The sequence below is a fragment of the Strongylocentrotus purpuratus genome, unplaced genomic scaffold (assembly GCF_000002235.5).
Source record: "Strongylocentrotus purpuratus isolate Spur 01 unplaced genomic scaffold, Spur_5.0 spur5_scaffold_12, whole genome shotgun sequence".
In the NCBI taxonomy this organism is placed as follows: domain Eukaryota; kingdom Metazoa; phylum Echinodermata; class Echinoidea; order Camarodonta; family Strongylocentrotidae; genus Strongylocentrotus; species Strongylocentrotus purpuratus.
The window spans coordinates 27,239,396-27,267,388 of NW_022145597.1; the positions used below are offsets into that span (position 1 = coordinate 27,239,396).

At 37.3% G+C, this 27,993-nt stretch overlaps 1 long non-coding RNA gene across 1 annotated transcript; it reads right to left on the minus strand.

Annotated features, from left to right (window-relative positions):
* Positions 1 to 62: 62 nt before the first annotated feature.
* LOC115922741 lies at positions 63 to 27,959 on the minus strand. The gene is made up of 3 exons (XR_004063589.1): positions 27,548 to 27,959; positions 982 to 1,091; positions 63 to 415 (listed from the first exon to the last, which is right to left on the minus strand). It is a non-coding gene; the product is annotated as an uncharacterized LOC115922741 (long non-coding RNA).
* Between the last annotated feature and the right edge of the window lie 34 nt (positions 27,960 to 27,993).

The window sequence follows — 27,993 nt, forward strand, 5'->3', positions numbered from 1 at the left end:
AGTATAACAATTGTCTGCTATAGAGCTAGACGTGTGTCAACTAGATGTGTTTATGAGTTAACACTCTTCTGGCTTCAAAAAGACAATTGATACATGTAGGTTAGGAGACAGCAATATTTTGTTTTAGGGTTGTGGGGTACTGAAGATATGAGCTTGTGCACCCCAGTCTCCTCCCACATAATTTTCATCTTGCTGTATGTACATGTATGCTGCTGTCACATATCATTTGCAATTACATGAGTATGTGACAGTCAAGTAGATGAAACAAAAAATATGAGACAAATGTGTCATTAACTTACCTCCAAATGTTATATATATCCATGAACAACCCCTACAGCATAGCACACAAGATGGCTTCAATCTATGCGGTTGTGTTGATATATATATAGTCCCTTATAATGGGCTGGTATTCCCCCTGTGAGTGAAACAAATAGAAAGAGGAAACGGATAAAATACAAATATGTTACAAGCTACGTTCCCACGAGACCATGGTAGTTTTAAACTTTAAAGTCACTGAGTAGTCGCTCTCATGGGGAATTCGACACCGTTCGGGTGTTTACCCAATAACAGGTGTTGTCAATCACCAGGGTTAGCCTTGAGTTTTATGACCATTGGACCTTATGTAATGCTTTGAATTGCCCGAAGACTCTCGAGCTCTCCGAGAGATTAGGGGGTATAATTCTTGACTGGACTATGGGTTTGCTGTGTGCAAATTTGTACCCCCATTAATGGTATTTCCACCAAGTCTGGTGTCAGCGAATTATGGCCTTCTGCACATGGAAACTGGCGATCCCCCCTTTAAGTTTCTGAAACCTCAGAGTTAAACAATGATCCACTAACAATGACAGGGGGGTTCACACGAGACCATGTTAGTTTTAAACTTTAAGTTTCTGAAACCTCAGAGTTAAACAATGATCCACTAACAATGACAGGGGGGGGGGGGTTTACACAGACTGAAACAATAAATATGTCATAACTGACCTCCAAACGATATCCATGAACAACAACAAAAGGATAGCACACAAGATGGCTTCAATCTATGCGGTTGTGTTGATATATATATAGTCCCTTATAATGGGCTGGTATTCCCCCTGTGAGTGAAAGAAATAGAAAGAGAAACCGGATAAAATACAAATATGTAACAAGCTACGTTCACACGGAACCATGGTAGTTTTAAACTTTACGTTTCTGAAACCTCAGAGTTAAACATTGATCCACTACCACCAACAGGGGAAGGGGGTTCATACAGACTGAAACAATGAATATGCAAAGTTTTGTTACATACATGTACAAGCCTAACAAGTATTTGTTGTCACTAAAAGCTGGAGTAAACCTTAATCAACGGCGCTTTACAAATATATACTTCTAGTAAACTTAAAAGTTTTGTGACCAGAATCTTCACTTTAGGTTTGCAGACTATTGTGTACAAACTATTAATAAAATGCCTGAAGCATGAGGAAATGTCAAGTTGACTGAAACGAAAATATGTAAACTGAGCTAACAAAACCTTTTATGAAAATCCACCGCACGCGAAATTGTCACTTGTGTTGGAACAAAGCCTAGGCACGGAGTATCCTTGTGTGGTGGTATCGAGCTAAAAATATTTGCACCCACACACAAAATTAATCAATTGAATTTTACTTGTCCAATTTCAGATGTGGATCACGGAGATAACCAACACTCTGGACTATGGGTGCGTTCAATCGAATTTTCGAAGCTAGAATCACAAACATGAATCACAATTCAAAACGCCGTTACAAAAAGCAAGGTCACTGCGGTTTGCGTTCAAGCGATGTTTCATCAACGCTGATTCTAGCTCATTGCGAGCCAAACCACTGCGCATCACACTGCGCAGTATGGCCCAGGAACTTCGGCGCGCGCTTTCTGGAATTGTTTACGGCCGACTATCGACTGCTGTTTTGAGCATAGATCGCAATAATAAGACAAAGAATGAGAAGGTGATAGAAGGAAGAAACAAAGAATAACATAAGGAAAGACAGAAAGATAAAGTCGATAGAATAATTAAAACAAAGAATAACATAAGAGAAGGTGAAAGAAGGAAGAATCGAAGAATAACATAAGGAAAGACAGAAAGACAGAAAGAGAGAGTGATAGAATATGCTTAAAACAAAGAATTACATAAAAGGTGATAGAAGGAAAAAACAAAGCATAACATAAGAATAGAAGGAAGAAACAAAAAATAACAAAAGAGAAGGTAATAGAAGGAAAAAACAAAGAATAACATAAAAATAGAAGGAAGAAACAAAGAATAACATAAGGAAAGACAGAAAGAGAATGTGAAAAAGGAAGGAACAAAGAATGACATAAGGAAGAACAGAAAGAGAAAGTGATAGAATGATTAAAACAAAGAATAACATAAGAGAAGGTGAAAGAAGGAAGAATCAAAGAATAACATAAGGAAAGATAGAAAGAGAAAGTAACAGAATGATTAAAACAAAGAATAACATAAGAGAAAGTGATAGAATTATAAAAACAAAGAATAACATAAGAGAAGATGATAGAAGGAAGAAACAAAGAATAACATAAGGAAAGACAGAAAGAGAAATTGATAGAATGCTTAAAACAAAGAATTACATAAGAAAAGGTGATAGAAGGAAAAAACAAAGAATAACATAAGTATAGAAGGAAGAAACAAAGAATAACATAAGGAAAGACAGAAAGAACAAATGATAGAATGATAAAAACAAAGAATAACATAAGAATAGAAGGAAGAAACAAAGAATAACATAAGGAAAGACAGAAAGAGAAAATGATAGAATGATAAAAACAAAGAATTACATAAGTATAGAAGGAAGAAACAAAGAATAACATAAGGAAAGACAGAAAGAGCAAATGATAGAATGATAAAAACAAAGAATTACATAAGAAAAGGTGATAGAAGGAAAAAACAAAGAATAACATAAGTATAGAAGGAAGAAACAAAGAATAACATAAGGAAAGACAGAAAGAGCAAATGATAGAATGCTTAAAACAAAGAATTACATAAGAAAAGGTGATAGAAGGAAAAAACAAAGAATAACATAAGTATAGAAGGAAGAAACAAAGAATAACATAGGGAAAGACAGAAAGAACAAATGATAGAATGATAAAACAAAGAATAACATAAGAAAAGGTGATAGAAGGAAAAAAAACAAAGAATAACATAAGAATAGAAGGAAGAAACAAAGAATAACATAAGGAAAGACAGAAAGAGCAAATGATAGAATGATAAAAACAAAGAATTACATAAGAAAAGGTGATAGAAGGAAAAAACAAAGAATAACATAAGTATAGAAGGAAGAAACAAAGAATAACATAAGGAAAGACAGAAAGAGCAAATGATAGAATGATAAAAACAAAGAATAACATAAGAAAAGGTGATAGAAGGAAAAAAACAAAGAATAACATAAGAATAGAAGGAAGAAACAAAGAATAACATAAGGAAAGACAGAAAGAGAAAATGATAGAAGGAAAAACAATGAATAACATAACGGAACAGGCCACGATGGTATAGTGAACGCAAATTGCATGCAAAGCGGGCGCGCGGTTTTTCCCAAACCGGAAGAGGCTTCGTCATACAATCATGATTGAGAACTCCGTCCGTTCAATCGAATTTTAGCGACCGTGATTCTTTTGAATCATGATACAAAACGCATCTTTTTCAGCGTTTCATGTTTGTGTTTTCAAACACGTTTATTTTTACGACCGACGAAAAAATCGCTTGAACGCATTGCGTTTTAAACTAAACGTCTTTAGAAACCGTGATTCTAGGGTGAAAAAGTGTCGATTAAACGCACCCTATATACATCCAGACTCAACCTCATCTCCCAGTGAATGAACCCTATAGTTTTTAAGTTTATATTCATAATGTGAAATGTTATATATCGCAGGTTTGTTTCCTTGTTTTATTTGTTTGTCTGTTTGCTATATTAGAGTCATGTATATATTGTTCATTTGTATGATACAGCTATTTCCTCATTTTTGTTGAGCCCTCCTTCTCATAATTTGTTTTTGTCTATTATTGCTCTGTATTGACTTTTGCTGATATTGCACTGGTGTGTACTGTATATATTTTATGTATGTTGCATTTAGGCCATTTAAAAAATATAAACATGTTTAGCGTCCCCGCCTGCTTCCTTTGGGGGGGACGCCTCCCATTATTTTTTTTTATTTTTTTTTTTAAAGAAAAAAAAATGAAAAACACTGCTAAAATGATTCTATTTCTGATTTTTTTTTTTAATTTAATTTAAAAAATGTCGGCAGCCATCTTGAAAAATAGCCCGACTGTAAGGGAAAATGTACCGTGCGGCCATTTTGAAAAAAAATTAAAAGAGCCTCCTCCTTCCTATTTTTCAAAAAGGCAGGACGCTAAACATGTTTTTTTTTTAATTTGGCCTTATTGGTAGTGAAATAAAGACCAAACTGAACTAAATACGAAAAGAGAATCTTAACTGATTTCCAACCATTGCTTGAAGTATCCTAACCCAGAATATTAGTCTGATTGGACCAGGTAGAACCCTCTACCGAAGTGAGCATGAAAACAGTTTGAGCTTGATTTCCAATCGCTGCTTCATGTTTCCTCTTCCATTCTGACCAAAGGGAGTATTCATGAACATTAAACCCAAGACCAATCACCTTAGAGGGAATGCTACATAATCTGCGATAATTAAAGGGTAGAATTGAAAATCTAGCTTCCCGCAAAGCCTAGAGTCAATACCACAATCCAGTTCAAACGAATTAGATCGTTGAAGCGAGAGAAATCATTCCTGACAAACTTCTAACTGCACCACAATTGATCGCAAGTTACTATTTTCACTCTATTAAATTTTGCACAGGTACCGTAACCTAGAAGCCATCATGCAATTGTGCTGTAACATTTTTTAATTTGATTTCAGGCAGAAACTGAACCAGGAACATATGTGCCGTTAGTAGTGAAAAATCGGTTGAAGCATTCCGTAACGTTCTCATACTTTTAACTTCTCCAGTTTGTATCAATGTCATTTTGAGAAGAATATAATCTAGGCAAATCAAGTTTCTAGTCAATACTTTAGTTGTTCATTTAGAATGACCTTGAAATACCGAACTGAGCAAAATGGCATTAAAACCCCATTCACATCGGCCAAAAAACAACTCAAAACTGTTTGTGATACCATCCGATTCTTGGCCATGCAGCATTATAGCATATTTTGTTAAGTCTGTTGTTGGACTGCCATCAGTCTCATCAGTCTGGTCGGTTTGACGGTTTGACTGAGGATGTAAATGAGCTACATGTTATAACAATAGACCATTTTCGTAATGTAATCAAATATAATGCATAAATATTTGTTACCGGTGAGTGCCATGTTACAAATTATTTAATTTACCTGTTACAAATTATTCAATTCACCTGTTACAAATTATTTAATTCACCTGTTACAAATAGTGTTTGTCAAAAGTCAGAATGTGAATTGCGTACTTCAATTGTTGCTAGGTAGGACAAACATTATGGCTTGTCTAGACTAACAACACGAAATGTATGTAATTCACATTCTGACTATTGAAATACAATTATTCATAACTAATGAATCAAATAATTTGTAACATGGCACTTAACAAATATTTATACATTAAATTTGATTAATTTACGAAAATGGGCTATTTAAAATAACTGTAGTTAAAATTAAATATGATAATAATATTGACCTGAACGGTTTAAGATTTATTTGTGGTATGGCACACTTTTCCCATTGATTCTCGTCTGATTATCACCAGCTTAGTATCCAACAGGTTAAAGAGCTATGTTCCCTAAAGCATTTGATGTTTCAAATCTCCCGACAATTTCCTTCAAAGGAACTGCCTCTGAGAAACACGCCAGTCTTCAGAAACTAAACCCAAGTATAAGAAAAGAACCAACCATATATGGCATGACAAATCACAAGAGATATGGGCATTGAAAAAGAATGTTGAGTGAAGGTGAAGGTGAAAGAAACAAAATGGTGAAGAAACAAAATTTTGAGCTCTCTCTTTCAGTTTCAGACAGTTTCTTTCACAATGTATAACATGCATTGGCCAGAACTTGACTTTTATCTTAAGATGGCTGACAAGTGCTTAATCTTACATCCAATTTGTATGAGTCCTCGGGAATTAGCCTTGAATCCCACAATGCTTCAGCAAACATTGTATCACTTAGACTTAGGTTTCTAACGAAGATGGATGAGGATAGGAGAGCTGTAGAGGAGGCTGACAGGTGACTGCAGGGGCCTGCTTCATAAAACTTTTTATCTATAACAAATGCTTAATTTCTATGATAAATTTGCTCTCAGCCAATCAGATGCCTTGATTTCAGTAGCTTATAACAGTAGCTTGTAACTTGTTATTGATATCAAGTTTTATGAAACAGGGCCCATGGTCTACACTAAGAGAACCATCTGGGATGACAAAAACACTTGCCTCTAGGTCTGAAATCAGACTAAGCAATTGCACCTGCTACAGTCACGTCACCGAAAAGCAAGAAATCTTTAATCTAACTGTAAAACCATAGACGTAATTACGTCTATGGTAAAACACATCGCTGCCCCTCAACCAGCCCCCCAGCATTCCCTGGCATGGTCTACCTTTTACGATTAATTGCAGTTGTCCCGATTCACCGTCCGTGCCGACCCACTCGTGCATACGGGGGGAGGGGAGAGATTCCGACATATGCCTCTGACCGTTGGCCTCTCTACGACTATACATGTAAATCCAGAGGACTGCGCATTATTGATGTTCATGGCTCGGTGCCGTGAAATTCAATCAGCGCGACTCATCTGCCAAGAGGAATCAATTAGCACAACAACTGGTCGAAGATGGAGTGTTTAGCAAAGGGGGACAAGGAGGGGGGTGTTCAACATGAGATGGGCTCCTTAGCAAACTATCATCAATTACTGTCAAAGCTAGGAGACATCCTCAGTATAATGTAACAAACAATGAAGCACCGTAAGCAGCGCATGCTTCATGCGCTTCGAATCACTTGCCCATGCAATGACTTCGGGCAAGCAAGTGTTCATCTAACAAAGCTTTCAAAGACCTTCTCGATTTGGTTATGCAAATTAGGGCATATATCGTCGCTGTTTTCACGAAGTGACGGTAGTGAAAAAGAATTGCATTCACTTTGCGTTACGATTTTCCTCACTACCGTCACTTCGTGAAAACAAGGACGATATGATCATGCGCTAACAGTGAGTTCTAATAGGGCTTGATCCATCCCGATCAATAATCGTATTAGTGAAACAAATTTACTACTGTCTATGAAATAGATTACGCTTTGACATGTAATTAGGCAATGTGGGATGATTGATATCTCTGTCAGTCACCAGAGCATGTCAATTTGTCAGCAGTATTAGCCATGTTTATATTGAGTTGCCAATTTGAAGAACCAGAATCCTTGCTAAGCCACAAGTTTACAAACATGATTCACGAGTAAGATATCACACCACTAGGTTTAACTCGTTGACTACTGAATCCCTTCTGTCCCACAAGCTTTATCGTGAACCACTCAGTTCATTGGATTTAAATGTATTCCTTACAATGATATCCATTGGCTGTACTTGAATCGATATATCTTTGGGGAACTTGAACTTTTTCTCACTTTTAAAGGTTGACATGAAGAAAAAAAACATGTTGGGTGGTAGTCTTACCAGACCATTTGGGATAACATGCCCCTTTATTCATGAAATATCAGGTTAATGTTTGTGAAATAAATCCCTCTCATCTACATATGGTCTGGTCCAATTTACCCGACACTTTGTGAAAACCCTACGGCAAATCTACGAAAGGTCATGTCCTTACCCTGTACATCTTCACATGAGCTTTCGCTTTCGTTTTACGAAAGGTCATGTGATACAATCACCTGATGAATCGGGGTAAGCCGTATGATTGTTCTCCACATATTTTACAAGCCGATCGCAAGTCGATTATCAATATATTTATGATTAAAAATCGAAATCAAATTTTTTGTTTGATAAACGGTCATATGGGGGAAAACGAGTATGGTAAAACCGGTCACTCAAAGATTTCAACTTTTTTGAGGCACTTGTTGATCATTTTGAAGTGCAATTTTTTAGGGCTTCAATATTACACCATATCACATATATAGACTGTGTTTAATTACAAATGCTACCCAACGAAAGTTGTGTTTTTTTAAAACTAATTCTTCAGGCATGTCCTTTTCAGTGTTGCTCTTGATACAAACAGGGTTCCATCGTGAAATCTAAGCTGATAATTCATCTGCTTCTCTTGCATTAAAAAGAAATAGAGACCTTCAAATCAAAGATTTTCCGTCTCATTTTCCATGTTTTTATGAATTAATGAATATTCATTAAAAAAAGAAGATGTGAAAGCGTGCGTGCATAGGGAGGCGTCTGCCCAGAGTCTGATTCAGAGTTCAGCAAATAAAACAGTCAGGGCAAACATTACCTTATACAGGTGTAGTATTATACTATTTCTTGAGCGTACTTCTTGTGAGAGAACAGGTATTCAACATGTAAAACCATCCTGTTATGATAGAGCGCTGGTTTATATTGTCAATGTTCCTCTTAATACAGTATACTCAATCATGGAATTTAATTGGAAATCAATTCATGATACTGTCTTGACTTTCAGGGCTAATGACAGTTCTGGTTCTGGATAAGTGCTCCGGCAAAGCGGGATCCCGCATCGCGTCAGAGGGTTGACCAGGGACCCGTTTCACAAAGCCTTTTTTGAATGACAAATGACAAAAATCAGTGACAAATCTGCTGATAACCAATCAGAAGCAAGTAGCAAGTAGCTTATAACACAAATTTTCATTTGTCACTGATGACAAGTTTTGTGAAACGCCCCCCTGGTGGAATTCATTCTGAAAAAGTGGCAGAGCCTTGTTTTAAGATGTTGAAGTAAAATTAACAAATATTTCATTACAAATCAAAATATCATCTGCTGAGGCAAGAAAAGTATTAAGTTACAATGTAACTCTTTGTCAAAGTATATTAGTTCACACCTCTCTGGGTTTTGGCTCTTAACATACAACATATACAGGTAACAACCGAATTATTTCATACTCCTTGTAAATTTGGTATTTGTTTTTAATTTTTTATATTAAATACAAGAATGAAAAGTGGACCGGTTGAATTAGGGCCTTTGTAGAATACTTCTATATGAAAGCTTTAATATGTCATATTCTCAAGAAACGTAAAATGGGACATATCAATTTTTCACATACTTCAAAATTTACAAAAACTTGGTTAGGGTATCGATACTTTAATTCTTAACTGTACATGCATGCAATGTGAACTACGTGCAATCCTGCAGCACTGAAAAGGTTAATGCATTTTGCAATGAATTCAGTCCGGAACCTAATCTACTTTAGCCTATTTGCTCTGCTTGGTTAGGTGACTGTTCATGTACTTGCATAAAGCATGGCATGCGAAGTGAATACACAAGAACATTGCTTCCCTCATGTATTCATAACTCTGCCATTAGGTGTAACGACGTCTAACGAACCAGCCCAAAATGGCATCAAAATCAGGACCAACATTTTCGGCATCGGGAGTTAATTCAGACAGCAATGCAGAATTTGCTTATGAAGTTCAGCATGTTACCAAGGAACATGCCCATGCTGGTGATCCAACATTTGCTTTGGCACCAATTACTCTGGAATTTTTTCATCAAGAGTATAGGGTAAGGGTTGAGGTTTTTTGCATGGGTTTTAGGTTAGATTAAGGATTGGATGCTTCCCAGATATTATCTGTTTATGAGTGGAAATTACCTAATTTATTTTTAAAGAACTGACCCTAACATCATAGCACTCAAGAACAGATACATGTATCAGCCAAGATGACTATAAGTAATCGTCAAGATAGGTGCCCGCACCAACACTTCTATAGCACATTTTCTGGTGACACTTGCTCTGTGGTCTGTATCATACACTATCCTTATCCTCACATGGCCATACCGAACTCAAACCTGAACAAAACAACAACGGCAAAACTGACCCTAAACTCTATCCTTTTTTTTTAATCTTTTTTTTTTACTTGCAGCTGGAAAATAGATTTAAAGATTGCGTGATCGATCTTGTAATTACAAACAAGGATTTGAACCTGCCATCTACTGCTTGCCGGGCAGCAACTCTACCACCAGGCCATCACTGGTCCATGGCACAGTCACGATGAACTGGAAACAAAAACCTCAGCTCTCCTGACTTGTTCTTTAATACTCATCAGTCCGCCATTAGGATAACAGCTGACGTTAGCTGCGAATGTTAGGCTTTTTGGGGAAAATGTCAATTTTTGTAAAGTTCTATACCTAAACCTATATCGTTGATTCAATAAAGCCGAGGCAAATTCCCTAAAGTATATGCATGATTAATGTAATAACGAACGTTTAGCAACACGTACAGTCCCATGTATGCATTCATGTGAATGAAGTGATAGCAGGAGATTTAACATTCTGAATGTGAAGCTGTATCAGACTTAATTGAAGCGTTGGCAATAACGAAGCTTGCAATAAATTAGTGGTTTAATTGTCCCACTGTGGATCTGAAGTGTTAATGACATTTTCTGACAAAAGTGCAGCGCTCCTTGATAATATCATTACTTCTATGACGTGAGTCTCCCCGGCATACTTCTCTAAACATTGGATTATTATGTGTTTGTAATTAGTTAAAACATACACCAAGACAACATTTTCGTTTTCCACCATTTAAAAAAAAGCTGTCTTTGAAAAGTGATTAAAATAAACTTAAAACCTAATGCATCCTAGATCCCATGTTTCTAAAGTAAAAAATTAAAAGGCCTCGGATACAAGGGCATGTGTGGAGGCATGTGACCCCTAACATGCACCCTGGCAAAACCCAAATCTGTTTTTAAGGGGACCTTGTCAGAGAATCCTGGATCCACCATTAAAGGGATCCGGTAACTTTGTCTCACATTCTGAAACAAAATCCTGGATTTAGCTCATGCTGCAATGATAATTATAAACCTTTAGGTCAGTCAGGAACCCCATGACTTTTACAAGCCGATCGCCTTTCTGATTATCAAGATATTTATGATTGGAAATCAAAATCAAATTTTGCGTTTGCTAAACGGTTTTCATAACACTACAGTCTATAGGGGAAAACGAGTATGGTAAAACCGGTCACTCAAAGATTTTTACTTTTTTGAGGCACTTCTTGATCATTTTGAAGCGCGATATTTTTTAGGGCTTAAATATTACACTACAGTGTATATCACAGACACTGATAATAAAATATGTAGGGCCATGCATCTCAGATTTAACATTGTTAAACGATGCCTTTAATAGTAGGTTGACATCTACAGGAGATAAACTATGATGTGGGGGTGGCGAGTTGTGGAGGCATTATGTTATAGTGGTTCATTTACTTGACTCTCAATGCAAGAGATGAGCGTTCTAATCCCAGCCTGGCAATAATGCCTGTGGCAAGACATTTATCCACATTTTCCACTCTTCACCCAGGTGTTTAATGGGTACCCGATAGGATGATAAAGTCGTTGTCATTTGCTCAGCATTGTGAGCATCAGTAAAATGGCACCTGGCTGGAATGCTCCCCAAGTAGAGGAGAATGTGCATGAATTGTTTGTGGGTAAGCCTAAATCTGGTAATATCTGAAAGTGCTTTTAAGAATAGAGACATCATTGATATATCAAGCATTATAAAAACTCAGAATATCATTACTACCATTATGTGGTCCACTCAATTGGAGAGGATTCAATGTACAAATTATAATTTTGGTCGCCAGTTCCTTCAATTATTCACTTGCAACTTACAAACAATATCATGAAATACATGAAAATCAAAAATTTCATATTTTTCTCCCTGTAAATCTCAACGACAAAAAAAACAAATATATTATACTTCTATAGCACTACCGGTATCTTGTTTGCTTCAAGCTAGATACATTCACTAAAGGCCCCTCGAGTACTGCTCCTGGTTGAATCATCTCGGCTGGAATGCATCATTTGAAGTGCACACAGATCAATACGAATATAATAGTACAGATAATTTGTCCAAAATGTCTTGGAGTGTATTTGTCAAAGCACAAATTGCTTTTTGGATCGATCGGTACCATACTCTGGCTTGTATCAATATGATCCAACATGCAACTTGATACTACACGAGCCCCTGAGCAGTGGAACATGTTTTTAACTGTTTATCATGCCTGTACAAATAAAATCCTTACTTTTATCACTCTTAAAGGCCCACTGCACTACTGGTAGCTACTTGCGCCCTCTATATAACAGACAATGCCTAATCGGTGACCATTGGTCCCCCATGATCCTCTTTTTCTTATGTTTACTGAGAGCTGAGTTGATGAGATAACCACCTGTCCAGTGACCTTGCAGAGCGGTCTAATCCCTCCTGTAAACTACAGCAGATAAACTTTAAATCCAATGTCAAAAAAAACTTTCCATAAAATATCTTTGATTTTAGGCAATAAATATTGAGATACTAGCAAACTAAAGCTGCTGTAATTTTTCTTTTTTGAGTGGAAGATCAAACAAATGAGAGTGAAAAAATATTTATATGCTTTTTTATCTCCTCTCCTCTCCTCTCCTCTCCTCTCCTCTCCTCTCCTCTCCTCTCCTCTCCTCTCCTCTCCTCTTGGTCTCTTTCTTTCTCTATCTCTTTCCCACAATCTATTGCCCAATTCCTCTTTCCCACAAATCTTATGAGTCTTGAATCTCATAAAGTCCCTGGAAAAATGTAAATTGTGCCCAGATTATATCAACAAGCCCTAGGAAAATAATACACAAGAACTAGATCCATACAAATTAAGGGACTGATATAATACATATACACATGGGCTGAAAAATATACGTCAGGAATATAGGAAGATGTATGAAACTAGATAAAAGCATTGTTTTTTTGCTCAATACAGCAAGAAATCACCTACAATACTTCAGAAAGTAATCCACACAACCCAGGTGATGTAAATGGGTACCTGGCAGGAATGAATTCCTTGAAATGCTAGAGCGCCGTATGGCAATGCCGTATGGCAGCCGTGCTATAAAGCCAGGGTAATAATTGGGAGTGCCAGGAATGTCACGTATGACAGACATGAGCGCTATACAAAAACACACTATTATTATTATTATTATTATTATTATTTTACTCCATGGGGACCTAAAACAACAATTTAATGTATAAAGAATTGAAGGTATACCCAGCAGTTCAATCCAAACTCACACACTGTAGGGCAATATAATTTAACACAGAATTAACACCTCTCTGGCTCTTAACATATTGTTCCAATAGCAACATTGATTCATGCCATTTATATAATGCTGCTGGGAAATCAAGATAGGTCTTTTGGGTTTCTTCTTCTGGCTCCTCACAAATTAAGAAAAAAATTAAGAAAAAAATGCAGTAGAAATAATGTTATTAATTGAGAAGCAGAAGGGCGTTAAGACATTAACAGTAAACACAATGTAAAATTTTACTGAATGCTGACATCTTTCTGGCACTCGATCAGAAAAACAATTTGTAATATTTAGCTCGGGTTTACAAGTAGTGCCCTCCTGACAGAAGACAGTCTAAATACAGAACTTTGAAGAAGAAAATCCACCGTATAAGACAACAGGCGAAGCTTCAACCGCCAAGCCTCAAAATTGGATTAATGTATTCAGGATGTTTTTCTTACATCTTGTGTTTTTTCTCGACTCCGTCATGCTCCTAGAAGAACGAGATGGAGGATAGTTGAGGAGTGCATCCCTGTCACCATGTCTGAGATGAGATGTAAGCTCCACATAATGGACCACATAAATACAGATGAGTGATAAGGGATGGAGAAAGATTGAGGAAAAGCTGCTTGGAGATGGAAAAAGGATTTCCATCTCTTTTTTTAGGGGGAGGGGTGGGGGAGGGTGGGGTAGGTTGATTCTTCATATGGTCAATATATTGATCAATTGCAATTATTTTCCTGGCAATTTTGTTCTATTATCAGTATTAAAATTAAATACTACAAAAAACAAATAAAATCCACCAATGAATATAAAACAAAAAATGAATATATTTGTACTTGCATGCCATTCCATATAATACACATCCAGCGTTAAGCTTTTTAAACATACATTGAAATCTAAAAATTGTTGAGATATGAACAACAGACCAAAACTCCTTTAACTATTATTTCATGGTAGCTTAAATCATTTTCACCTGAGCTCATGAATTGAACTCATATGTTCAGCCTTCTAATCCAATCATGTTAACATGACAATACTTTGATCCAACATTTGGTTATGAATGCTCCAGGCTTTGCAATGTTTCATAAAAAGTATAGGGTTATTGTTGAGGCTACAACTGGGTTTAAAGTTAGGTTTAGTCAGTAATTGCTAGTTGGGTTATAATTAGGTATAGTGTTGAGTCAGGGTTTGAGGTTAGTTATTTGGTTATTGCAGGAAATTATCGCCTAGCAACTGCAACCAGATCATGGGTTATTGGGTTGGTCAACCGGTAAGATAGACGATCTTGAGAAGTATCTTTAGTGGTGGAGGGCATAACAAACCTCTCCTGGATGGTGAAGAAAGAGGAGGATGGAGGATGGAAACAGATGCATTGCTTAGCAACCACCAAGAGGGATAGAATAGATGGTGGCACCAAGATGAGACCCTCAAGCCTGGGTGACAGTTATGCAAGGGTACTTACACTTGCTTTTGAAGTAAAATGAGGTTGAATAAACATTTGTAATGAAAAGCAAGATACAGGATGAAGGTTGCATGCAAGGGTGGGGGGGGGACTGGGGGCCCCTATCAAACGCATATAATACCAGGCCTAAATTTGATGGACCCTCTTTCAAGCAGGACCCTACACTTGAAGTTTGAAGATTATTTGTTACACATTTACATCAAAAAACTTTTTTGTTTTTAATTTTTGTTTTGGTTTACAAGCGTATAAGCGTAGATTACACACAAAAATTAAAGATTTCAAATCTAGTATAATGTACGGAAAATAATAATAGTAATAATAATATTGGATATTTATATAGCGCACATACATGTATCCACCCTGCAGGGTGCTCAAAGCCCTCCAATATTACCCCGGCTCTGCTAGGCTACCGATTTCGGTGCTCACAGCAATTAAGGAATTCCTTCCTACCGATCCCCATTTACTTCACATGGGTGGAGTGTGGCAAATGTAGATCAATGTCTTGCCAAAGGACATTAGTGCCGCGGCGGGATTCGAACCGCGGTCCTTGTGATCGACAGTCTGGCGACGTATCCACTCGACCACGAAGTTTCAAAATATATAGATATGACAGGCAAGGTAATACAATGTAAAATCTGATCAGCATCTGATCAGCATCTTGTGCACATGGGCCTGTCAAATTATGGACCCCACAATGTTGACACTGTTACATGGCTTGTGTGCAAACAGAAACTTCACATGTAAATACAGGCCCCCGATTAGAAATGATAGGGTGGAGCCCAGCTTGATTGATAACTAACCCTCATGCCTCATGCCCTGTATCATTACATGTTTATATTAATAATATCTCACTGACTACTATTCTTATAATATACATACAAATTAAAATTAAGATATCTATGCCCATAAAAGAATTTCAAACAGAGTGAAAATGCCTATTCTAAAGGGGATACCTTGTTTGTATTTACAAAAAAAATTACTCAGAAGCACTTATTTTTACCAAAACTATTGAAGAATATGGAGCTTCAAGAGCCTATATTGTAGTCCCTCCAAAGTGTCTTAGAGCCAGCAATCAATTGCAATCTCGAGAGAAAAAACGGTGAAGTCAATTTCATTTCAACTGCTTAAAGGCATCGTTTAACAATGTTAAATCTGAGATGCACAGCCATACACTGTACGTGTTATCAGTCTGTGATATGGTGTAATAGTGAAGCCCTAAAAAAATTGCACTTCAAAATGATCAAGAAGTGCCTCAAAAAAGTAAAAATCTTTGAGTGACAGGTTTTACCATACTCATTTTCCCCAATAGACTGTAGTGTTATGAAAACCGTTGCAGGAGTGCAATTAATAGCTAACAAAAATTATCGCTGAGGCTTGTCCTCTAGAAATTTCTCAAATGATCCCATCATCTCAAGGAGAGGATAAAATCATTGACGCAGGCTCAGTAGCGTAAACCAATGAGGTCTGACTTATGATTTCCTATTTATTTTTAACATTAAAAACAGGAAAGCAATTTGGTCAAAATTTATCGTTATAGTAAAAAGGCAAAGTGTGACTGGGCCTTTATACATGTAAGTCTGAATGTGGCCTAAGTGAACATGGAATTTGATCAAAGAGATGAGTTAGGGCCTCTTGAAAATCGAAGACAAATCCAATCTGTTTTGGCTTGTGAAATTCTTCAGAACCTGACGGCTCAAGGGGCTTTCTGACACACGGGGCTTTAATTAATATGTCTCTAATGCTGTCATCAGAGGTATCTTCAGACACTCTAAAGTGACTGGAAAATCTAGGAAATGTGTAAGGGTATATATACATGTACATGTAGGCCCTCTGAGGGTGAAGAACAGGATGAGAGGAACCGTAGAGGTATGACAAGTAATACCTGGACAAGGTAAAAGACTAAATAAAGAGGAAATGTCTTAAGGAAAATGGAAATGTCCTAAATAGGAAGAAAGAAAGAAAGGGAGGATATTCAGAGGTGTTGAGGTAGGTTTGAAAGCAGTGATGAGGATTTGAATACAAGGAAGATGAATTGAATGCAAGGAAGATGATTTGAATGCAAGGAAGATGATTTGAATGCAAGGAAGATGAATTGAATGCAAGGAAGATGAATTGAATGCAAGGAAGATGATTTGAATGCAAGGAAGATGAATTGAATGCAAGGAAGGTGATTCGATTGCAAGGAAGATAGTTTGAATGCAAGGAAGATAGCTTGAATGCAAAACTGATCGTCCGAAATCAAGAGAAAAGTCTGGAAAGCAGGGAAGAGGATAACTTGAAAGTAATGAAAATTGTTGAATTTGAATACAACAGTAAAGATTTGAAAGCAAAAAAGATGTTTTGAATACAAGGAAGATTATTTTGAATGCAAGGAAAATTATTTGAATGCAAGGAAGATTATTTGAATGCAAGGAAGATTTGAAAGCAAGAAGGGTTGCACGAAACATGAGAGAACTGTCTCTCAACTTGAAAGGGAAGATGAAAGAGGAGAGTAAGAAGAGAAAAGGGAAGATGGTAAGAAAGTGTGAGAATGGTAAGGTGTAATAAGAGGGTAAGAGAAGGAGGGAAGATGGACCTACTACCAGTAAAAGGTCCATTGAGATGGAGAGAGAGAGACAAATAAAGCAAAAGAGAGAGAGAGAGAAGACTGATCTGAAAAGTAATTGAAGCTTAGATCATTTATCAAGAGCCAATCGCAAAGGCATTCTCGATAAACCTCCACATGCTTATTACTGCTTGTCACTGTCACTTTGTCTTCTGTATCGGTTTAAAGTCATCTCCCTCTCCCTCTCTCCCTCTCTCTCTCTCTCTCTCATCGTTTTGGTACTGGAGAATTGGGGTGCTGCAGAGGCACCTTTGAAATGCCCTAACTCCAAGTAAGAAACTCACAAAAATGTTAGGGTCCCTTATTTCATTAGGACGCATAATTGTCAGTGTTTTCAGTCTGTTTCAGAGGCACCTCAACATTAGTATGAAACATTGTCAAGTATTCTGGATGCTCCACATACAGAGACAGAGTTAAAAGAGAGAGAAAGGAGAGAGATGGAGGGGGAGAGAGACGGAGGGGAAGAGAAAGAGGCGGAGGGGAAGAGAGAGAGGCGGAGGGGAAGAGAGAGAGGCGGAGGGGAAGAGAGAGAGAGACGGAGGGGGAGAGAGAGAGTGGGAGGGCAATAGAGAGAGTGGGAGAGGAGAGGAGACAGAGAATGGGGGACATTCTAGAGTCAGTGAGACTTAAAATAGAGAAAGAGACTGAGTGAGGGGGGACAAGATATAATGGTGGAGAAGAGAAAGGTGGATAGGGAGAAATGGAGAGACGGAGTGTAACAAAGGGAGAGAGATCAAAAGAGATAAAGATAGAGAGGGGGCGAGAGAGGCACTCTAGGGACAACAAATAAATCTTGACAGAGACAATGATCTAGGTCCTATTTTCTGCAAGATTGACTTTCATAGTGCGGACAGCTCAACAAACCATCTCAAGAAAGATTGAAGACATCGCTATAGATCAAATCTATCAGTTTATCTGCCAATTCTTATCTTCCTGGGAATTGTTTTCACGGGGGAAGGGAGCCGAAATGTGGTGACACTAATCTTACATACTTGCTATTTTAAAAAAAGCAAGATTCAGTTGCTTATCCACATATTTTAACTTTGCTTTCAAATAAAACATTCTGCAGCTGGTAAACTGAATTAGTGAAATGACTTTTCCCAGTATTCTAACTCAATTTTTGCACCAATATGTATTTCTATTTTAAATATTGAAAGTTAATTTTAATTGCATGCTCTCTTTGATGTATATAGTGTATTTATATGATTTTATAGATAAGGGTGCTTCACAGACACAAGCGCCATATAATTTCTGAGGATGGCACATACTGTTGCATGCATGGAGTTAGTCATATACCAGCATTTCTGCCAACATCTGTATTTCATCTTGAAATTGATATAAAAAGTAATCCCATCATCAAATCCAAGGATCATACAAAATATAGAATATAACCTACAGGTGGCATAGCAAGAGTCTAGCTATTGAGGGGGCAATCTCCAATGGGGGAGGGGAGGGGAACCAGTCTACCACTGATTAGGAGGGGGCAATCTCCAAAGGGGAGGGGGAGGGGAACCAGTCTACCACTGATTATGAGGGGGCAATCTCCAAAGGGGAGAGGGGAGGGGAACCAGTCTACCACTGATTATGAGCAGGTGTACATGGGCTCTATCATTTTCCTTTTCTCCTCCTTTTCCCATAAATTTCTCTCTCTCCTCATCTCTCTTTTTCATCTCTTTCATTCTTTTTCCTTTTTTTAAATAAATTTGATGGGTGGCATAATGCCTCCCTGTGCCCCTTGTAACTACGCTAATGTTACAAACCATGATGTTTCGTAAACAGGATCTCTGGTTAATAATCCTGTATAGGGCATTAGAGCTACACAATATCTATCACATGACACTCAGCCAGTTCAGAAATTCATTGTCAAATGAGTTCACTAGCCTAAACATTAATTTGTTTGTGTGTTATGTAAATAAAGATAAATTTAAGCAAGAGCAAACACCAGTTACTACACTACATCTAGGAATCACATCCCAATAGATCTGCTAACTGGGAAATCTTTGTAACCTAAAAAATGTCAAAAATGTCCAAAAGAATTGATGGATAACTATGGATAAAGTTAAAGATGTACTGTACTATGAGAATCCATAACCATAATGTTTGAAATGAAAACAACTTTACTGTAACTTACATATCATGCAAAAATACGAAACAGGGGTCTACAACTAAAAAGATGCCAATTCCGAATGTGCAAGCAATGTTTTCTGTATGAAGCTGTACAATATACCTCTTACAATAAATGCATAACGTCTACTTTTCCAGTTATTGCACGACACTCCAAACTCTTTAAAAAGAAATCTATAGGTGCCCCTCCCACTCATCTCATGTCCCCCAAATTTAATTGTTCTTTACCCCGCCCCTGGCCTTTCACTTAGCTTCTCATGTTTGACATATGATATCAAATTGAGAGGCATCGGACAAGAATTATTGCCGAGGGAAAAAGTGCAGAACGTAAGGATGAACTTTCGGAGTATGACATTTTGACAGAAAATTATGGCAGCTCTTCCTTTGATCCTTAGTGATTTATATATTACTTCTCAGACAAGACATGATCGTCGAGCAGCCCAACAAAAGAAAGAGAGGGAGGGCGAGGGAGGGCGAGGGAGAAGGTATAAGAGAACTAAGCCTATCTAGCATGTGCTGACATTTAAACAGTCATATGAACCCAATTTTGTGCTGAAAGTCAATTATATATCAGTATCGGTCAAGTCCAGAGATGTTTGAAAGATTACAGATACATATGAAGGGGTCAGTGACACAAAGACGTAACTCCACTTTGGCCATTTTGAGAAAAAGTGGTTTAAAGATAGAGGTCCACTTGGCACTTGAGCCTGAAGGAGTTAAGTCTATGTTTCACTAGCTATTGACTTCAATGGGGTGTTGGGTGGAGTTAAGTCATTGTGTTTCCTGGAAAGCCCACATTTTTCTGAACATTTTTATATCAAATACTCATTTTGGCAAAATATGGAGTTACGTCTTTGTGTCACTGAACCCTCTACAGAACATTTTTATATCAAATACTCATTTTGGCAAAATATGGAGTTACGTCTTTGTGTCACTGAACCCTCTACATAGTATATGTGACCTACTGTCCGATGATTGAAGTGCAGCCCTCAATGCCAAGGCCTTCTAATGCCTTGTTCATATATTCTTGTACAAATATCCCTAAGTTCATAGACGTCATCATAACTACTGTACACTGTGGATGGGTAGTATTCCATACCATTGCAACAACCTATATAGACATACTTCCAATCGCCTATAGGACCGATTTTTAACATGTTTGTCAAGTTAAATGGTACCTTTAACTTGCATACAGGTGTATGGAATGGGCATACAAATAAAAATCTTCTTTCTCTAGTTGTATATTATGCAGGTGATCCTACCTTTAAAAATAAAGTTAAATTCTAACCATGCAATAGCATTGTGAAAGAGAATACATAGGTTTTCTTTAAGTTCACAAGAATGGGCAATGGGAAATCATCATAATGATGGGAAATTGACTTAATCTTGCTAAAAACCACACTACGACACAGAAACAAGTATATGGGACTATTTTCACATTTTGTATATATATATATATATAGAGAGAGAGAGAGAGAGTTTTTCAAATATATTTGGCATTTCAAGTGAATATCAAGAATAATCCTTTTTATTTCATGGGTGATTGCTTCTCTAATATTCTTCAAAATGTAAATTTTTAAAAAAGGAGAAAGCTTACAAATTATTTTCACCTTCACGAGCAACCGACCTCCTCTTTAACAGATGCCCCAAATACAGAAAAACAATCAGGGTGCTAAGAGGCTTTCCATACTGCTCCCTTTGAAGGTGCCGACCAGGGCGTTATTAGAAAATGGAATCAGGTATCCGGCTATCAAAGTGATTCTCATTCATAACATTGTTCCTGACAATCTCGGATTCTCGGTGAGCCTTTGTCAATTCACTTACTTTTGTTGTGTGAAATTCGTGTAGGCAAAGTCCATCAAAAACATTGCTGTGCTTTTGTATAACAGTGCTGAAATATAATTCAAAGGGTTTTGTGTATTTTATCCCCCCCCCCCCCCCCCCCCCCACCCGGCAAAAAAAAATGACAATGGATTTCCTTGATTAAAAGCAAGAAAAAAATAAGCTACTGGTACTGTGAAATAGTAGGTGGACAATATAAAATGAGAGATCTTGACAAGGTTAGAGTATAATTTTTGATTATATAAAATCCTTGCAAAAATGTGAAATGCTTTTCCAATTATAATCTTTGCTTGTAGTACATTCTATGTTGAACAGATTCATCACAGACATCAGCTTTCAAACATCCCTCCCTCCCCCCCCCCCCCCCCCCTCCTCTGACATTCTTGGTATTGTCTTTGCTAGTATTAATTCTTCTCTACAATATCCCTTTTGCTTCCACAGAGAGGCAATCACTTTCCCAAAACATGATCTTTCCGCAATAATTTTTAGTTGAACTGATTCATCTGTTTTTTTTCCAAGATCTGCCCAACCTAAATCCTTCCCGCCGCCCCCCCCCCCCACCCCTATTCTGAAATCCTGGTCATTATCATTTCTCCTACAAATCCCTTTTTCATCTAACAGAGAAGAATCATGAGATGATTGGAACCACAAAATAACAAAATTATAATAAAAAAAAAAATGTTTTACTACAGCTTTTCTTCTTGCCCTCATTGTAGTGAATTGCAAGAATATCTGTTTTCGGTGTTTATTTAAGAAAAGAATAAAAACACAACTAAATGTAATCTTCACTCGGATCTTCTAACCCCATGTCCACACACAGCAAATTCATTGTATAACTATCCCATAGTTATACGATGAAATTGTGTGTGTGTACGCTAACTTACGATACGTCGTATAACAAAACGTGTATAACGAAACGCGGGTCCGGGCATCGTTTCAAACTAGAACTCGATAAAGAATCACGGAATGTGTTGTGTGTGGACGTAACAAGTATAACTGGTCGAACTAGAATGGTATAACTGGTCGGGGCTTAACGTGACCTCGCGCGAAAGGAGACCTGACCTCTCATTTTCGCTTCCGTTTCATGACCGCAGTAGCAAACTGCGCACCTATACAACGTTTCGCTGTAGAGTTTCGGGATTACTTTCTTGTGTGTGTGTGGAAGCCCTGGAATTTATACAATGATTCTTTATACAACGTTTCTTGTGTGTGGACGCCTTGTTCGCTATATGATGATCCTTTATACAACGTTTCTTTATAGAGTTTCAGGATTAAAATTGTTGTGTGTGGACACGCTGATTGTTGAGCAGATTCATCCGATGTTCTCTCTTGCTCCAGATCACTCCCAACAAAAACATCATCAACCAAGGCACTGGGATCAAAAGGGATTACATTGTATCCTAGCAACAGGTTAGCTGCTAATCCCCCGAAAGGTCCTCCCTTCTTGTCTCTCACTAGTCTCTTACTGCATCAGATGAAATCTTCTAACCGGTACATGTTAAAACATCCCTAAAAGAATAATGCGCCCTTAGCCATTTCATCTGGCAGCCCTGCCATTTATCATTCTGTCTGTTTAAAGCCAGAAAGACGTTAACTCATATAAACACTTTAACAGAGGATTAAGACCCTTCTTGCTCTTAACGGATGATTTTATGGTTTGTTTAAAGGTAAAGACCAGTATTGGAAATGCCCCAATTTCAAAAAATGAAATAAAAGCTCTTATTACCAATCATGTGAAAGAATATGTTTTGACTAATACATGGTGATACAAATTTTGCCGGGAAACTGCCTACTAATTGATATATTTGGTAAATTAGTTATCTACATGGTCTGTGAGAGATAAATGCACGTGTTCCGCGCACGTGTGCGTATAGTCCCATATACATCTTTCTGTGTACAGTGCTTGTAACTTTACGAAGACTGGGCTATATTTCTTATCATTTTGATGATTCCAGAACCTTGCAGTACACACCAATACTTACATTATATGCTAGATGATCAACCTTTTCTGATCGATTCCACAACGTTTCTTTCACAATGTGATCGCATGACCATAACTGGTCTTTACCTTTAAAACTTCAGAAATTATGCAACAAACTTACAGCATTTTTTATGATGATGTAAAGTAAAATTGGCTTCGCATTTCTGTATCTTATAACACATAGCTCAGTGAATACGCACAAGTCCTTTGTTGCACGCAGATGGCATTCATTTTACATATCTAAAAAAAATCATGACTGTTGTTTTGCGGCGGTTAACTGAGCCGTGAGTAAACAATCTATTAGTCTGTTGATAACCCTAAGGTAGCTAAGTCTGTTTTTAAATATTCAAATTAATGACCTTCTGGCTCTGAGCAAACAGTTTGCATGATTTTGGAGTACAGTTTTACTTCTTTATGGTGTTGTCTGTTTGTTTGTTTATTGTCTGTCTGTTTGTTTGTTTGTTTGTCTCTCTGTCTGTCTGTCAGTATGTCTGTCTCTTTCTCTCTCTCTGCTTGTGTTTGCTTGTTCATTTTGTCTGCTTGTTTGTTTGTCTCTGTCTGTCTGTTTATCTTTCTGTGTGTTTGTTTGTTTATTGTTTGTTTATTGTCTGTTTGTCTCTCTGTCTGTTTACCTTTCTGTGTGTTTGTTTGTTTATTGTTTGTTTGTTTATTGTCTGTTTGTCTCTCTGTCTGTCTGCCTAACTGTCTGTCTTTCTGCCTAACTGTATGTCTGTCTGTCTGTCTGTCTGCCTAACTGTATGTCTGTCTGTCTGTCTGTTTATCTATCAGTTTTTTTGTTTGTTTCTTGTTTGTTGTTTTCTGTATATGGCCTTTACTCTAAATAGTGTAATTTATAAGCCACAACAAGGGTGCTTGCTTTGTGCTTTAAAAAATCTTGTTTGCAATTGTGTAGTAGGAAGAAGTAAACCAGATTACAAATAAAAAGAAATGCAGAATTAACAAAATTAAATTCCATCTTTTAGTCATTGATAATATTCGGTTATATAGCGCACACATTTTACAACGTCTCTATGCGCTTCCAAAGAGCTTTGGGAATTATTACTCCAGCTTTAGCTCCAGCAGCTGTACTCAGTGCATTTCAAGGGATAATCCTACCAGGTACCCATTTACCTCACGTGGGTCGAGTGTGGCATTGGAGAGTCTCAAAGTCCCACCTCCTATTGGAAACCATAGGCCTGCCTTCATCAGCTCGAGATTGCCGAATATCCAGCTATTTCGCAAATTATCCAGTTAGTTTGCGTCTTCATCAGCCCGAAGACTCACACTATTACTCACACGCTTAGCAAAATATCTTGAGCTAATTTCTCAAGGTCAAGTTTCAAGTTTTGAGGTCGAATCTCAAGCTGATGAAGACGTGATTTGTAACTTCGGGATTATTTCCCAAATCAGAAATAGCAGGCTATTTGGCGATCTCGAGCTGATGAAGACATGCCTATTGATTACAGTTTAGAGTGTACAGTAACTTAACAGCCTGGGGGATTTATAGGAGCAATACACATTTGAAATTTGTCAGTCTAATTCCCTGCATTGTGACTTCATGCAACCTTTGAACTTGAAGTATGTTTACTGCATTAAACTGGGATACATTGTGACATTTTTATGTTGAAGTACACTGCCTAGAGGCAGTTATTATTCAGTAGTCAGCATTTCAGCTATCGATTGCACCAATTATATTCCCCTTTCTGCCACAATAATGAAACAGTTCTCCATAGTCTTTAAAATTGTCAATATGAATAAATTGTTTTGATGTGAGATTTGAAAAAGAGTAGCGAAGTATTATGGAAGCAAATTTAAACATCATTTAAACAAGAAAAGAAGAAAGGTCTACATGTGTCAGGTAAATCTCTGACAATCACTGTGGCATAATTATTACAAACAGTCCAGGTTTATAACAAAGTTTCTCTACAAAGGGGCCGTAAAGGAAAATCCGTACATAATATTCTGATTTCTGAAACACTTGCACACATATCAACCACAATGCATGCAAAATGAGCAAGAAGCCAAGAAGCATGGCAAGTAGCCACGCCAGGTGAAGAGAGGAATAAATTTGCAAATATGCAGCCCTGCTACGGCCATCACACGCAAAGGAGATGCCCATCTTTATGCAGAAATGGGTGAGGTAGTGCGAAAAGGAGACCAAAATCGATTGCCTCCTTACTTGGGTTTCGGAGGCATTTGATCTGGGTTGAATCGCTAAGAAATGCAGGGAAGCCATATTTCAAGATGGAAGTGAAAAATAAAGGAAAACTGGTTGTTGTTTACATTGCAAGAAGTAAACTAGAGAGGATTTTTTTTTTCCTTCCCATTTTTCATTATTTATATATTTATGAGTACCAGTAGTATTATTTTTAGATGCAATTTTTGTTTAAATTATACAAGGTTTCCTGGGTCAACAAACAAGATATATTCTTATTATGTATTCATATTCATATACTTATGTTCACTATATTTATAGTACTACATACATACATAACTGTCTCATAAATAACCTTACATAAATGTGTTTACATAAAATAACATACACATTGGAAAATAATGGATGACCAACAGGGGTGCTATCAACTAACATACTAGTATCAACTGGTCAAAACTTGAAAGTATCACTTCAAAATAACATCACTTTGCAGAATAATATTTCTTTTTTTGTTATCACATTTTTTTTTTGGAGAAGGGGACTTATTTGCCTGTTAGAAATCTTGAAATTGTGCCCCTCCCCCCTCCCCTGATTAAAGTTTGGTAGAAATAGACCTTCTGCAAGCTACATTTTTCCCAAAAGATCAACTTACTGATCCATTGATTTTATTGGTAGAAAAAACGTATTTCCATTAGTGACTTTTGAAAAGAAATGATCTAACTGGTAACCACAAAGATTCCATCATTGGGCGGAGCACAGGTATTCATTCCTTTCACTGTCATTTGACACTCTGTCTCTGGCATAAATAAATCTACTAGATCAAGTATGCCAAAGGCTGATCTTGGCTGACCTATGGCTAGGCTACACACAACACAATCCAAACTACACTGATCCAATGCATTGTACCTGTTGCATTTATATTGATATTATATGGTGAATAGTCTTATTATTCAAACTTCATTGTTGACACTTTGCATGCGTTGCATTTCGAGCCATGATGAATTCAACTATTTTGAACCCCTTCATTATCAAACAGTACAGTCCAGCACTGTATATAACAGCACAAATTTAAAAGAGCGAAAATACACCATTAACATGATGGCCTGTACATCTAAGAAGAAGAACTTGCATTAAGGTGTTTATGCTCTTGCTAATCTTGGGGCTCCATTTCTGTTAATACATGTACATGAAGGATTCTGGTATGTGTTAAAATGAAAAAATATACATGTCTTTTAACTCAGTACCGTATTGACTAAAATGAAATTGAAATAAGTCAAATTATTTGAACTTTAATGTTAGTAAATGGTGTGATGTTTGTCTTCCAATACATGTTCAAATGTTTTCTTAGGACCATCCAAGCCCCCCCCCCCCCCCCCTGCCCACTTCCTCTGAGACTGCAACCCCCCAGGTGTAACTGCTCATTGGTCTTCAACAATCACAAAATGAAGAAAAAAAACCTCTCTCCTCCCCTTCCCCATCTTCTTCCTTCCTCCCTCTGATAGGTCAGAATCATTTTTTTTTGGGGGGGGGGGGGGAGGGGGGTAAGGACAATTTAATCTTTCTTCTAATTGGCATTCATGCACAAGTTCATAGTTGCACAATGATTAAGAGCTAGACCCGGGAGATAGAATGAGGATAACAAACATTTCAAAACAGGTCTGTCTCATAAAAATTTGTGATTGATTCAAACCAATTGCAACTTGATATCACTCAAAATGTATCTGTACTAAACTCAAACCCAGAATAAATTGCATTATCTATAAGATCCAGTTATAAATTAAGTATGAAAGGTAAACAAAATAACAAGATATATGGAGCATGTTGTTTGTAAATTTGGAACAGAGTAACATAAGTACTGTTCTGTAAATTGTAATTGATAATTCCCTTGTGAGTGTAATCCACAATCATATTCATATTATATAGCCTACAGCAGTAGCCTAAACTTGTACTTGTATGTTTAACAAAGTTAGTATTCATTTGTTGAATTTTGAAAGCGGCACATGACATTCATGAAGTTTTTCCCCACATCATGGATCAGTCACTCACATGCTTATGACAGGAAGCATTTCAACATAATAACAGCGCTTTCCACACGACCACTCCAATTAATACAAATCCATAATCGACCATTACAACGTTCTAACTTTTATGAGACATAACATTTTAAAGCTCGAACACGTACCTTTGATCGCAGATCGTCGCGGTGTTTTTAGAACGGGGAAACTCCGGCAGGGTGTGTGGGCGTTGTCCGCTACACTCGACGAATTCATCAGCTGACTAGCTGGCGCTGGCTTATGTTGTATAAAACAAAATATGTGGCATAAAAGTTCAGGCAAAGATATACAGAATCACGGAAGTTTCCTTTCAATATATACAGCTTCAGATTAATATGCCTTTAAAGTGATGTGGAGTTTCGATGCATACGATCGTACTGTACTGCGGAGTCAGTTCGACTTACAGATTACAAACAACAGTAGCCTACAGGTGTATTATGACCGCTACGTCAGCTAGATCGTCGCCGCTGCCGCATGCCTCGTTCATAACGGGTGACGGCCTAGGGAGCGCTGCCGCAGTATCTGGCCTTCAAAAACTATTAGGTACTACTCTACTTCAACAGGTGGCGCTCGT